The 15,182-nt window shown below is 46.6% G+C and overlaps 1 protein-coding gene across 1 annotated transcript in view; it reads right to left on the reverse strand.

Moving 5' to 3' along the window:
* SLC16A7 (solute carrier family 16 member 7) overlaps positions 1-10,819 on the reverse strand; it is a 142,156-nt gene extending 131,337 nt beyond the window's left edge. The window contains exon 1 of the mRNA XM_048499865.1: positions 10,729-10,819. The gene's annotated coding sequence lies outside the window, so the exon portion shown is untranslated. The remainder of the gene's footprint in view (positions 1-10,728) is intronic.
* Positions 10,820-15,182: the final 4,363 nt, after the last annotated feature.

The following is a 15,182-nucleotide window of genomic DNA, read 5'->3' on the forward strand; positions in this document are numbered from 1 at the left end:
GACGACTCCATATACCCAGTGAGATTTGCTACCAGATACAGGGGAAGTCTTAGTCATACAGTATAAGCTGGCCAGGGCCTTGACCTCCTGAAGTCTTGCCCCAAACTGAGTGGGGAAAGATCACAGAAGTCGATTCCCTACTGGCAATTAATCGCATGTACTTATGCCAAAAAAACAAACAGGTTTCAGGAATGCCTCCCCATTCCTTGAGCAACAAAGAGGGTTTCTTACCATTTCTGGCGCTTGTCCCCCCCCCCCCCCCTTATTCCATGTCCTGGCTGTACCTGCTTGAAAGTACAACTTTTTATTTTACTGCAGTTTCCCCCAGTCTCAAGGAAAGAAATGAGGGACTAATCTTTAATTAAAATTCCCGCCGTGGAGCATGACGTACATGCTGACAACCAATCAGCGATCGGCGGGCACTGAGCAATGCACGTGCAACATTTCCTGGTTTTGTTTTCACCTTTGGGGTCAGAGATTGCATGCATGAGGAGACGAGGACATATGAACCGGTAAACCGTTGCCATAGGAGATCGAGCAGCTGCTTAAACGATTAGCCATTCACCCTTCCAAATGAGTGAAAACTGTTTATTCAGCTGCAAAGGAAAACTTTTTTAAAGTAGCTGCTGATGAAAACACGAGAACACGAGAAAACGTTAGGTCTTGTGAGAACATGAAAACACGTGAAAACGATAACCAATCAGAAAGCGGGGTGGATGTGTTACCATTCTAACATCATGACGTGATCGTGTCATGATGTGATCATGTTTTTTGCGGGGGGGGGGGGGAAGGACCCACCTCAACACAGCATGCCAGCCAATCAGGAGAAGCAAAAAACAGATATCAATTTGTTGTGGGGATTGCTGCATTTCTGAAACCCAATATAGTCCTGCATGTCTTCGCTGAATAAATGCTGCAATGAGGAGGTTGAAACCCCGATGAAAATATGCAGTTTATTTTTAAACTTGGTTTTAACTATATTTAATTTCCAGTGCGGAATCACCCAGAGAGACTGCTCCCACTACAACATGGGCACATCCCCTCTAAGTTCCCAGCAGAAGCTGGCCCAATGGCCATCTCTTGCTTGGGCATGGGAAGACACTGGTGAGAGGCTGAGACAGAAGGGTGTCAAGATTTTTCCCAAAATGCTTCTTGTCTAATCTTTTACCCTTCTTCATACCTTGTAACTTAAAATAAGAAATATAAATGTGGGTATATTGTGGAATTTGGGATTGGGAACTTGAAACAAAGTGTGAAAAGATTTCTTGTCTGAAAAGTAACCTTGCTTAACAATGGCTTAATTAACACCAGTGATAGTCTGTCCAGGTGCACAGGATACGTTGCCCCTGGGGATAACTCCCTTTGATGGCTGAGTGCCCAGCAGTAAAATGCAAATGGGTTACATCTGTTCCTCCAGGGGGGAGGTGCTGGCTGGATTGGAAAAGGCTGCCTTGCATAGTAACCAGGAAGTCATAAGATCATGGGTCAGCAAATTACTGAAGTTGGGAAACTGATTTGATTGGTCCCTGGGGTCTCATTCCACATGATAAAGAGGCACTCTGCCTATGTTCTAGTGCACTCTGTGACTTCTTATTTCAAGGGTCTGCAGTGGCCACCGTGATGGCCTCTGGAACAGGAGTTGAGACCCTATCCCTGGACTGGTGGGTAGAGCTGTCCCATGGGGGGCACAAAAAGCTTGGAGAAGCTCAAATAGTAACTATTGTGTAAGCTTTGCCATTGCCTGCTTGTCTGTACTGTGTTGGTTAAATCTCTTATTTGAGACTAGAAAGGAGCTATTTGTGTTTTACAAGTCTGTTCTTTCCTAATAAACTTCTCACCTTACCTTACTCGATGTTGGCTTTCCTAGTAAATTCAATGGACCTGTGGTTACACATTACCAGTATAATAGCTTAGCCTATATTGCAAGGCTGATTTGCAGGTTTGGTTCTTGACTTCAGGGCAAATCTAGAAGTCTGGCAACCAGGTATTCTGTGCACATGCTGGAACTTCCTGACAATGGGTCCCAGTGCAGGGAGCAGTGGGGGATGAGGTGATTCTGGATCCCCATCCTAGCTTCTGCCCAGGGATCCAGAATCACAAAAATCACCCCTGATCAGATGATGCTCAAAGGTTGATTCTGTACAGCCAACTTTAACAACTTAAATAAACTTGTGTTGCCTGTGGTGCTGTTGGCACAGGGTGCAGGGGTTAGCCAGGATTGCTGGGATCCCAAGGGCAGGAGGCAGCATGGTTCGCACAGGAAACACAGTTTTTCTCTGTGACCCGCACAACCAAGAATCCCCCCCACTTGAGAATCCCCATCCGCCCACTTACCGGCACTAGACGGTGGTCACTTATTAGAGAATCCACTCTAAAGTTGGCTGCCTAGGAATCCACCCTAATGATGGATGGAAAAGGGTGGGAATAGAATGCTTCCTGCTTGCTGTTGTTCGCAACCCAGATTGAAGGGGAAAAGTTACTGATTTAGTGACTTTCATTTAACCAGGGTTCAGGCAAATATAACAGGTTATAAGCATTTGGGGGGGAGTTCTGTGGGAACTTCTTCCCCATAACACTTTTTAAAAGGGCCTGAATCCGTTGTATATTCGGTCAGTGAAGAATCACCTCAAGCAAAATCCAGGTGACATAATGATTCAGGTTCTCACTGTGAAATCTCTTAGTTAAAATTATAAAGGGGGGATGGTGCCATCTGCATGCCAATTACCACTACTGGTAATGAGGCAAATTTTTAATCTCTATTCATGACTTTCCACACATTGCTAAAAGGCAGGTTAAATTCTGTGGGCAGGGCAGAACCACCGGGGGGGGGGGGGTGGGTGGGCAGAGATTTTGACTCAGTGCTCATTTATAATAACAAACTTGATCCCTTTTTATTACCTTCCAGGTTTTATACAAAATTGCTATGATGTCTCTGGACCCAAACAAATATGCTTTTTTTGGTTCACAAACATTTATGAAAAAGAAAAAAAACCAGAACACTAAAATTGATATCATCAAATTTGTAGAGAATAGTTCTTTAAACAAGCTTAGTCTCCCAACAGAAACTCTGGGCCTCCCTATGTCCTTGTACTGAAGTTAACTGAAAAGCACTTGGAACTTCCATTGTTTGCTGACTGTGCCTTGAGATGACACTAAAGGAGTTTTTCAGCAGTTACTAAGATCTTGTGCAATTCACGCTGTTATAAACAAATTCTAGAAATAAATTTTTAAAATACTGTTATGAAAGCAGACAATTATTTCACTATCAACCTGTATTCTTCTTGTGCTTGTTTTTCAATGTCTATCTTCCATGGTACTTTATCAAGAGACACCCAGTGAACCATTTGCATTACTGAAATGATTAACAGCCCACTGCTGCAGAGAATCTTACTTGGATGACTTGATTGCAAAAGAAAAGAAAGTTTCTTTGCAATGACAACAACAGAAATCATTCCATAACCCATCAGTGAGGACACAAACTACGCTGCCCAGTGATGTAGCTATAGATTTTGCATGGGGTGGGTTCAGGGGCTGGGCCACACCCCCACCCACCCCTGGGGGCCTGGCCACACCTCCCCAAGCCCTGCCCCGACCTCAGTACTTATAAAAGCAGCTTTCCAAGACCAGGGATGGCAGACTTCCCTGCCCCGCATGCCCACCCGCCCCATCCCACACACTGGCTGGGCTGCCAGCCGGCAGTCCCTTCTGCCCTCCCCTCCGGGCAGAGGGCAGAAAGGTTAGCAAAGAATGGGGGATGGGGCACCCCCTTGTGAGGGTCCATAACTTTGGACCCCCTGAACCAAACTGCACCAAACTTGGGGGGTCCCATCAGTACAGTTTCCAGATGATACCCTGAAATATTGGTGCCGATACATCTAAAAATGCGCCCCCTGCAGGAACATCCCAGAAATTTGCCCAAGAATCTTTGTTCTGCATTGAGTTTTCTGTATTGCTGTCAATGGGGATTGCAGGCTGGGGAGGGGCACATTTCTGAAGGCACAGTCTCAAAACTTTCAGGGTCTCATCAGGAGACTGCCCCGATGATACCCCCCAGGTTTGGTGCAGTTTGGTTCAAGGAGGCCAAAGTTATGGACCCTCAAAACTGTAGCCCCCATCTCCTATTAGCTCCCATTGGAAACAATGGGGGATGGGGCACCCCCTTTGGGAGTCCATAACTTTGAGCCAAACCTCACCAAACCTGGGGGTAGCATAAGGACAGTCACCTGATGATACGCTGAAATTTTGGTGCTGATATGTTTAAAAATGCACCCCCTGCAGGCACCAATATCTTGGTGCAAAAAAAATTGGTCATAGTGGAGTGGCTGCCCATGGGGGGGGGGGGCATCCAACTCAGGTTTTGCCCAGGGCTACAGTTTGCCCTGTTACACCCCTGCATCCCAACTAAAATCCAAGCTACAACCATAGATTTTGGTAGAGGTGGAACTATCCCAAGAACTGGTCTGGTACCCACTTCTTGTAGTCAGACTATTACAGAAATACATTAAAAAAGGACAAAAGTGTAGTCTTGTGATGCATCTTGGATGCTGAGAAAGAGTCAACATTGCTGCATCTCATAGTACATGAGGCAAAGTTAACTTACTAGAGGCTAAATTAAAGCATAACACTAGAAGCTAAGTTAAAGCACATGACGTGAAGCCCAAACAACATTTGACGCTTCAATTATTGGCTATAACCCTCTGGCATTCTGAGTAACATGAGTAACGATATGGCAAGCCTCTCTGAATATCTAAGAAATAACAACAGTCCTGCTGGATCAGGCCAGTGGTTTATCTAGTCTAGCATCCTTTTTCACACAGTGACCAACCAGATGCCCTGGGAGGCCAACACAATGTAAAATATGCCTGCAATTGATTGCTATGTCCATTTTAGATGCCGCTATCCATTCTAGAGTTTTGCAAAAGCATAAATATTAATTCCCTGCACTACTAAATCTCTGCAGAGCACACACACATTCAGTTAGGCACACATCCCTCTATCTGTGAAACATTCTCCACCATATCTGGCTTTTGAAATGGAGGCTTGGCTGTCTTGAGACTTAAAAAGAGAACCAGATTAACCTATCCTCTTGAAATGCTGACCATTTCCTTGATTATAAATATCCTGGGGGCGGGTAAGCAGGCAGGCGGGGAGGAAGGAAGGAAGGAAGGAAGGCTAATTGAAATGAAAAATAGGTGATAAGAAATTGGGATATGCAACCAATACCCAATACCTACTTACAAGTCTGTACAAAGGAACAGTTTGTATAGATGCATTACAAGTCTGGACAACCATCATGATTATAAATTGTAAACCTCCTACTCCAAAAGCTTATCATCTAGAGTGAAAAAATAACAAAAAGAGGACAAAATATTGATTTTTTGTGTTAGTATGAAAGCAGAAAAGAAAGAGATAATGTATAGGTTGCTACAAAGCAATATGATAGTGTTCCCATACAGCCTTGAAATGTATAAGTGAACATTTTCAGCCGATGTGTATATTTACTACCAACTTGCCCATATCCATTGATGTTATCTGCAACACACATTTGTGGCACTCTGGAACTTAATAAAAAAGAAAACAGTCTGTTTTCAAAATTCAGAAGCTTTCTCATCTGTCTACCTGGAAAAAATTAACTTGTCACACGTGGAAAAGTAAGCTTTTGTTTACAAATTTGTGTATTTGATATGTACGTATTTCAATTTTCTTTTTGTTGTTCTACATTTTTCTTTTTTCTCTGTTTTTTCCCCCTGAAACTTTAATAAAGTTGTTCAGAAATAAATACCACTTATTTCACTGGAATTTGTGTTCACATAAATGTTACCAGCAATCAAGGCCTAATGAGTGAAGAGCACTACACAACACATTATCAATACCATGAAAAAGAGTCTCAGTAATTTACCAATTGTGTCAAACTAGACTGGTTTTAATTCACTGTTAATACTAGATTTTGACCAAATGTCCTTTGGCACTCCAGCTTCTTTTATCACAGCCAGAAAACTTGCAGAGAACATGCAGATGTAAAGATACTGTCAGCATCTTTTCTTTTAATATTTCTCATACTCCTTAGGCAATTTAGGATTGGCTTTTACTGTCATGATTCCATCTTGCTGGAGCTTATTTTCTGGTGTGCTTACAGTATTACTCATGAATTTTTAAACTGCTGGGCTGTGAGCCCACATTTACTTGCATAAGACTGTTCATGGGTGCAGCCTTTGGCTGCAATCCATAAACCATCTACTTTAGAACAATATGTCACTAGAATTTCAACATTTCTTGTATTATTATACGATATGTTAAATGAGCCATTGAGTAAGAAGTGGCACACTGGCACTGGAGTAGGGCAAAGGCTAGAATTCTAAAAGCATAAGGTTTGAAACAATGAGAAACCATGGCCCTTTCCCCACTTACCTTAAGCCCCGCGCTACTCTCCTCAAGTAGCCTTGGGGTCTCCGGAGCACCTCCCACTCACAGGGGCTGGCGACAACGCCGCCCAGCCGCTTGGCCGGCCGCTGCACTCTCAGCGCCCCCCCCCTCAGTCGTCACGGCATCCCTGGCGTTCCTCGAAACTGCGCCTTTTGATGATCCTCAGCGCGAGCTGAGGTCGCGTGAGGGCCTTGCTCCAGTACACACCAGAAGATGCAGCTGAGGAGAGTAGCGTGCAGCAAAGGGCAGCAAAGGTAAGTGGGGAAATGCCCCATGATCCTCACAAACTGTCCAGCAAAAATGATGTCATGTTTATAAAACTCCAAATGATAGTACTATTAAAATTTTAACAATCTATTATTCTACTTTTTTATTGTATAGGCAGAACAGAGGATAAACTTTGGGATCTTATGGTTTGAAACAATGAGAAAACAGTTTGAAACAATGAGAAACCATGTGTGCTCATCTGTTTTCCAGGTGTTGATCATTCTGTAGAAGTCAAGACTATTCTTGCTATTCACAGGCAAGTGCACACACAGCTTCCAGTTATAGAATTGCACACACTTTTCCCCTTTTCTTCACATATGTTGCAAACTCTAATCTGGTGAATCAGATTTGTTCTCCCATTCTTCCACAAGAAGCCTGCTGGATGACAACGAGCCAATCACAGTTCTCTCAGAACTTTCTGAGCCCCACCCTACCTCACAAGGTGTCTGTTGGAGGGAGGGGAAGGAAAGAAAACTGGAAGCTGCTTTGACTACTCCTTAAAACTAGAGAAAAGTGTTACATAAAAACCAATTCTTCTACTCTTTTTCAAAAGATCTGATTAAGTGCAGCGGAGTCTATTGTCCACAAAACACAAGTTCAAACCGCCCACGGACACATATGCTGTTCTTTGGATTCAGGGCCACTCTAAATAAAGGGAAGGGGGGGAGGAAGATAAAGAGGGGAGAAAGGAAGAGAGAAAATATGAAAGGGAGAGAAATGGGAAAGAGAGAAAGGTAAGAGAGAAAAAGGGGGAAAGAGAAAGGGGGAAAGGGAGAGAAAATTGGGAGAGAGAAATGAAGGAAAGGGAAAGAAGCACAGAAAGGGAGAGAAATGCTCCAGCTGCTCATTTTTGGGGGGATGGATGAGGTTGGCAGCTGAATGCACCTTCCATGTGATGCATGGAAGTTGTCCCTGGGCTTAATCCCCCCCCCCCCAATGCCCATGTTTCTACCATAGGCCAAGCTGGACAAGGAGTCCCTCTTCTCTCCTTTCCAGTTGCTGTACAGGTGACAGGATAAAGGGACACTGGGAGAACTGTGGAAAAGAGAGATGGAAGAGGGACCCTCCCCCCCAATGCATAAAGAAGCAACTGGAGTAGCTACTACTACTGGAACTAATAGTTGGCTTCAATCTACTCTACACTACAGTCTGAACAGAAAGACTCCGAATTGTTTTTAAAGCATGCCAAATATAATCCTAAACAAAACAAGGAAGAAAGATTCATCCATCACTAGATCTGCTTCTATAGCTGTAGAAATCTATGCAGCATTTAGTGAATGAAATCAGTGCAAATGATTGCAATGTAGATCCAGGGATATAACCTGCTTGCTTCAACATGCAAAGCATGGTCTGGCATGGTTTGCCACAGTATATGAACTACCTCTCCAGTATTGTAATTGCAAGGCGTTCTTAATTTGAAACAAATTATCATTTTTGAGAGTTTTTTCTTAAATATAGATCCCTATGTTGTTATATGCTGTATTATAAATTTGTATTTTAAGTATGTATTGTTGTTGTTTGAATGCTATTAAAAAGTGTCAGTTCAGTTCAACTCCCTCCCCCTTCTGATCAGCACCATATATTCCTAGTGAAAACTTATATTTGTATGGATATGTTCTTCATGATGCAAAAGAAACACAATGATGGGTGCATTTGGTTAAAAATAAGGACTGGGAGCCAATTTGGATGGGGGGGGGGGGAGAGACTGAAGTCAGGATAAACTGCACTACATGTTAAAGAAGCAGCAGATTATTAGTACAATGGAAATTAATTAAAGTGACCCCCCCCCCTATGAAAAATGTTTGGCTCTGAGCTGTGGAACAAGGGAAATTAGTTCTTCCTGATTTAAATCCAACCCTCAAGTTGCTACTTAACCCACAAGGAAACCATTCATATAGTTGTATGGTACTTCTATATTTCCTCCCACAGGACTAATAGTAGCTCAGGAAGGGGTGGATTTAAATGGGGGGGGGGGCACACCATTCCCATTTAAAATAACCTTCCACAACTCTATGGCTTAAATCCAGATTTGCTCCTAGTGTTCTTTTTAACCAACTTCTTTAGCTCAATGATTTCTCAGGAATGAGGTACATTAATCTGTTTTACAGAATGGTGATACGTTTATATTGATCGTTTTCTATTCATCCATTTAGATTTGTTTAATTTTATGTTGTTTTTAAAGGTAGTTTTAAAAAAAGGGGGGTCCTGTTTGCCTGCCTTAGCCACAGTGTGGAAACTAAACAGTTGCTATCCAGGGAGTGCTTCAAGGAATGGTTGATGTTAGGAGAAAGTGGCCTTGGTTGCATCGTTTCAGCGACATTGACAAAGACATCGCGTATATTTAGGGCACGATTAACTGATTTTATCAGCTCCATGTTTTCAACGCTTTTGGTAAGAAGGTGTCTTGTTTCTTCAGGCCACTTACGAGTTAGCCTTTCCAGCCGCACTAAAATTGTATTTATTTGGACAGCTCCAGAGCGCTGCCGGAGAATGGCAAAAAAGTAAAGCGCATTTCCAGGTCGCATTTCCTGACAGGCGAGCGCCATTCCACGTGGATTGCTTTAAACCTCCGGCAACCACCGACCGGCTGCAGCAAGGCAGCCGAGCCCCTCTCGTTTGCGGCTCCCCTCCCACCGCAGCCGGATCAAGTTCCTGCCTTCATCTTCTCTCCCGTCCTTTCTTTCCACCGCCTCCGCACGTTTCTCATTGGCCGGGGCCGAGGTGGGGCCTTAGAAACGAGAAGACGCTTTTTAATCCCTTTACGGAAAAGGCCGTCTGTCCCGAAGGATTGCCTGCGGCCCTGCTCGCCCCCCGCCCCGCCCCACCCCGCAAGCCTGAGCATCGTTGATCCGCGGCCGCCGGAGGCTTGAAAGGGATGCCAAACTGAGTGCAAACGGCGGAGCCCGGCTCCCCTCGAAATTCACCGCGACCCGGATCCTGGGCGGCGGAGGAGATAAGGGCTGGACTGGGCTTTGGCGAAGAGCAGGCAAAGCAGACACACGCGGGATGCTGATGCTGTCGCCTTAGACATCACCCCGCCGCCCGCCTCCTGCTGCTGCTGCAGAAAAGCGGACAGACACAAAGGTGGAGCCCCGACCAGGGCCACCGGGGCCACGCAGAGAGGCCAGGACTCACATCCAGCACTCTCAAAATGGCTCCGTCGGGTGGGGAAGGGGAGAGGAGGAGACGAAGGAAGCGTCAGGGCGGACCAGAGCCAGGATCCATTCTCTTTGGTGGGGGTGGATTTTTTAATGCATTTCACCCTGGGGCTGCACGGGAAGGGGGCTTTGGGGAAGCCGAAACTGAGCTGCAAGGGTGGGTAAAAATAGGCCCATCTGTGCTGGGGTCCCTGCAGCTCCTGAAAACGTGACGTTTCGAGGTCATGTGCTTGTGGGAGTCGCTCTGCATCACAATCTATGCAGTCTGTGAGGTGCGTATCTGGCTGTGCGGGGGATTCTTCCAGTTCGGGGCGCGTTTCTGTAGGTCACCGTCAAGGAAGGAAGAGAAATTGTGAGCGAGGCCGCGTTGGGCTTGAGAAGGTCGAGGGGCTTTCTTACAAATGAAATCGTACCAATGTGAGGACGCTGACTGGGATCGCTAACGGTCTAGTTACACATCCTGCTTTTCTCTCTCTCTCTCATACACACTCACATACGCATCCACACGTCTCTGCAAAACCCCAGTGTGTGATACATCCACATTGCGGGCGCCGCACTACCCTTTTCACATCTTATCCGCAGCAGATTGCGATCCAGCAGCAGCAGAACAGAGGCGGCAACAGAGAGGTACTGTTGGCTGCGGGAGACGCCTGGCGCGGCGGCGAGACGGGCTACAGCATTCCTACGCAGCGGCGCCGCACACGCTCCAATGGCAGCAGCGGAAGCAGGTACGCCAAAGCAAGACAATGGGCCCGGCTTTCAGATGCGGTGACATCCGTCAGGCGCGCAGCTCTCCTCGCACCCTAACCCAGAACGCCCTTCCCAGGCCGCGCCACTATGAAAAACACTGGGACGACGACGACGGGCCCGTTTACTTTACCTGGCTCGGTCTCGCGCTCTCTAGGTTAGGCTGGAGCTAATGCTGCCGCCGCCGCCGGTTCCTCTCCCTGTCACTGGGTGAATGGGATTATTTATTTATTTCCCATGACGTGGCCTGCAGCGGCAGGAGGCGGCACGAGGAAGGCTGATGCGGAGGAGGCGGGTGGGCGCGACCTCTGCCCGCCCGCCGCGCTGCTGCAGGGACGACTTGGTGTCAAGGGCAGCCAGGAGATCCGCGAGCATCAGCTGAAGCCGCGCGCGCGGAGCAGGGCGGAGGCGGTGGGGGAGGCGGCGGAGAGCTTCCTTCGCCAGCCAACCAGCCGGCAGCTTTTCCTTCGGCCTGCCGCAGAAGGAGAATGAGTTCGGCGGAAGCGGGCCGGGAAGGGCGCGCCGAAGGGGAGCAGAGGATCCGCGCGTTTTCAGAACAATCGAAGGGAGGGAGTTGAGTTGAAGGCACGAGGTCACCCCGAATCGGGCCGTGAGTTCTCTGCCTATCTCTCTGACGCAACCTCCCCGAAGTGTGACGTTTCGGTTTGGGGTTTTTTTTTTTTTTTTGGTAACTTGGGCTCCTAAGGGCGTGTGACCCCGTCTGCCATACATGGGGGTGTGGGGGGTGTTGAGAAGGCTGGAAAAGATACGTTACCTGGAACTCACATTCATTTTAAATTTGTCTCCCCTCTGCTTTTTGCCCACCCAGGGACAACGTTGTCCTGACCTGGCTGTTAAGACTCGTGTGATCTTGTCAGATCTTAGTAGCTAAGCTGGGTGGAGTCAGGCAAGTATTTGGATGGCAGGCCTCCAAGCAATACAAGGGTCATGTGGAGGCATGCAATGGCAAAACCGTCACTGAACATCTCCTGGCTTGAAAACTGCGTCGGGGTCACCAGAAGTCAGATGTGATTAGCAGCAGCAAGAGAGAGTATTCATTCAAAGAGTGCAGAAGAAAATTGTTTGCAAGGAGAAGGAAGTCAATCTGTTCGTTCCCTTTTTCGAGTATCCAGGGCTGCTGAGAGCCACAGGCCCAAAGTATTTCACTTCACTCCCCTTACTGAACCTAAATACAGACTGAACCTAAATACATGAAAACAATTCAAACGACCTGCTGTCTGCAGTATTAGGATTATCCACTGCACCTCCTTCCAGTCATCATATTTATATCCTACCTTTTATCCAAGAAATTCAAATATTTGGGTCAGCCGTTATCTTTCAGACTAATTTTATATGGTGAGGTATGGACCACATGTCACTCTTTCCTCTTTCCATCAATGAAGCTTGTGAATGCATAACTCCAGAGAAGCCGAGACTCCTCTGGAATTTTGCCCTTTCTCAGCAGCCCTGTAGATTAAAATGGCAGGGCCCTTTAAAGGTAAATGAGCAAGCACTGACCCATGTGATGACATCACCTCACAACGTTTATTAGATAGTAGTTTATGAAGTAGTTTGCCATTGCTAGGATTGTGCTGCTAGCGTAATAGGTTTAAAGAGTCTTGCAGCATAAACAGTAAACTGTGATTGCAAGCTAAACCATATAGTTTGGCCATTGGAAGCTATTCAGTACATTTGTGGAGTTTATGGTCTAGACTGTTGTTTCTCTGTGGGCAGAGACACCCATGTTTTTGGGCGCACACCTTTTGGTCACTGGGGGGGGGGGGCGCTGGATGTCTCCCATGAGATCAAATGATGTGTGCCCCAGCTGCATGCCACCAAGCCCTGCCCAAAGGAGCCAGCCTGCAGGCAGGTTGGGAGCAGGGCTTGGCAGCGGGCATCTACAGCACCCAACTTGACCTTCCACTGCACAAAGCCCCGCCCTACCGACCTCCGTGCAGGCTGGCTTTCAAAAGCTGGCTTGTACAGAGGACAGGAGTTCAGGGCATGGCCTTGCCCCCCTGAGCCGCCCGCCCTCCCTCCCTTGCCTTTGTGCAGGCCAGCTTTTTGAAAGCCAGCTTTTGAAAACTGGCTTTCATTGAAGCGGAGCTCGGGGCATGGCCGCATCCCTGAGCGCGGGGGGGGGGGGGCGGCTCAGAGAAGGAGTTGTCTCTGGTCACCATTTCCCCACAGTACACCTCTGTCTGTGGCAAGAACGTAGGTAAGGGGGGGTTCTCAGGTTCAACCCCCCATTACATGTCTGAAGCTGCACCCCCCCCCCCAGTTTGTGTTTTTTTGTATTTTTAGTATTTTTTTCCATTTTTGGCTTGCAGGGGGTGCAGTTTTTAGGCTAGCAGCACCAAACTTTCAGCAATTTGTTGGGAGACTCTCCTGATGATACTACCCAGGTTTGGTGAGGTTTGGTTCAGGGGGTCCAAAGGTATGGACTCCCAAAGGGGGTGCCCCATCCCCCATTGTTTCCAATGGGATCTAATAGGAAATGGGGGATACACCTTTGAGGGTCTATAACTTTGGACCCTCTGAATCAAACTTTACTAAGCCAAGGTAGTATCATCATAATAGTCTTCTTCTGATACCACCCAGGTTTGCTAAGGTTTGGTTCAGGGAGTCCAATGGGGGTGCCCCATTCCCCATTGTTTCCAATGGGAACTAATAGAAGATGGGGGCTACACCTTTGAGGGCCCATAACTTTGGACCCCCTGAACCAAACTTCACCAAACCTGGTTTGTATAATCAGGAGAGTCTCCTAAAGATACCGTGAAAGTTTGGTGCTGCTAGCTTAACAATTGCACCCCTGACAGTAGGCACTCCCCCCAAATTTCCCCAGATTTTCCTTTTAAATCCACCCCAAAACAGCATCACTTTCAATGTTGTTTTAACTGGGGACCCCAGATTCTCCCTTTAAGGTGGATTTAAAAGGAGAATCTGGGATCCCTAGTTCAAACACCATTGAAAGTGATGCTGTTTGGGGGTGGATTCCAGCATCACAGCAGCCGCCCATGCCCCCCCAACTCAGATTTTGCACCGGGCTCAATTTTCCCTAGCTACGGCTCTACCTGGTGGGGAGGGCAGAAGGGACTGCAGGCTGCCGGCTGGGAGTCCAGCCGGTGGGGAAGATGCGGGCGGGGCAGGGGAGTCTGCCGTCCCTGGCCTTAGAGAGCTGCTTTTGTAAGCACTGAGGCTGGGGCGGGGCTTGGGGAGGCATGGCCATGCCCCCCAAACCCACCCCATTAAAAATGTATACCTATGTCACTGATCTGTGGGACATTCAGGAAGATGGTACTGCAGAAATCAGGTGTGCTGTTTTGGGAACTTGAATTCTCCAAATTTCATGGAATAGTGTTCATCCCCTGTGGTCACAATAGCAAATCCAAAGGATTGTTTGAAGGTCCGCATAGTGGTAACCCAATATAAATGGGGAAGGCCACTGAATAAAACTCAACATTTTAATATGTATTACTTTCTGCTACATTCTGAATTTTACTGCTATTTTGCAACCATAACTAAGAGCAACTCTGCTGTAACATTTTTACTCCTGAACACCCCGTGCTGTTTCCTTAAGTACAAGAGTTTTCCCCACAACAAGTATGTCTTTGCCTATGTATGTAGGGTTTATTTTTGCCCTGATTTACACATGCACATGGCAAGCTAATTTTGCATTGACCATCAGAAGCCTGTATCTCTGGGATGTATGGAATTTCCTCATGCAAGATGGCAATTTTTAAAGAAAATGCTCATTCAAAGAATGCAGATTTTTAAAAGACAAATTGAAAATGCTGAAAGACTTGCTATGCTGATCTATTGTAGCGGAATTAGAGGTAGGCGACCTCAAGGATTTGTACTAAAGTGTTTTGAAACAAGTTGACTGCTTTTTGTGTTCCCCCACACACCCACACACCCAGCAGTGGCGTAGTGGCTAAGAGCAGTGGCTAAGATCAGGTGCATTTTGATCTGGAGGAACCGGGTTTGCTTCCCAGCTCTGCCGCTTGAGTTGTGGAGGCTTATCTGGGGAATTCAGATTAGCCTGTACACTCCCACACACGCCAGCTGGGTTACCTTGGGCTAGTCACAGCTTCTCGGAACTCTCTCAGCCCCACCTACCTCACAGGATGTTTGTTGTGAGGGGGGAAGGACAAGGAGATTGTAAGCCCATTTGAATCTCCTACAGGAGAGAAAGGGGGATACAAATCCAAACTCCTCCTCCTCTTCTTCTTCACTACAATACTACTTTACTACTAATCTGGATACCTGGTTCGATTTCCCAGTTGTCCACGTGTGGCAAATTCTAATCTGGTGATTCAGGTTAGTTTCCCCATTCTTCCACATGAAGCCTGCTGGGTGACCTTGGGTGAATCACAGTTCTCTCTGAACTCTCAGCCTCACCTACCTCACAAGGTGTCTGATATGGGTACAGAATGAAAGATGCTTGTAAGCTGCTTAGGGACTTCTTAAAGGTGGAGAAAAGTGAGGAACAAAAGAATCCTATTCTTCAACTTCTATTTGACCATGTTATGTACTAATATGTGTTAATAAATAATTTTTGACATCTCTTGTTTGATATATGGTCCC

The sequence above is a fragment of the Sphaerodactylus townsendi genome, linkage group LG06, assembly GCF_021028975.2.
Source record: "Sphaerodactylus townsendi isolate TG3544 linkage group LG06, MPM_Stown_v2.3, whole genome shotgun sequence".
In the NCBI taxonomy this organism is placed as follows: Eukaryota; Metazoa; Chordata; class Lepidosauria; order Squamata; family Sphaerodactylidae; genus Sphaerodactylus; species Sphaerodactylus townsendi.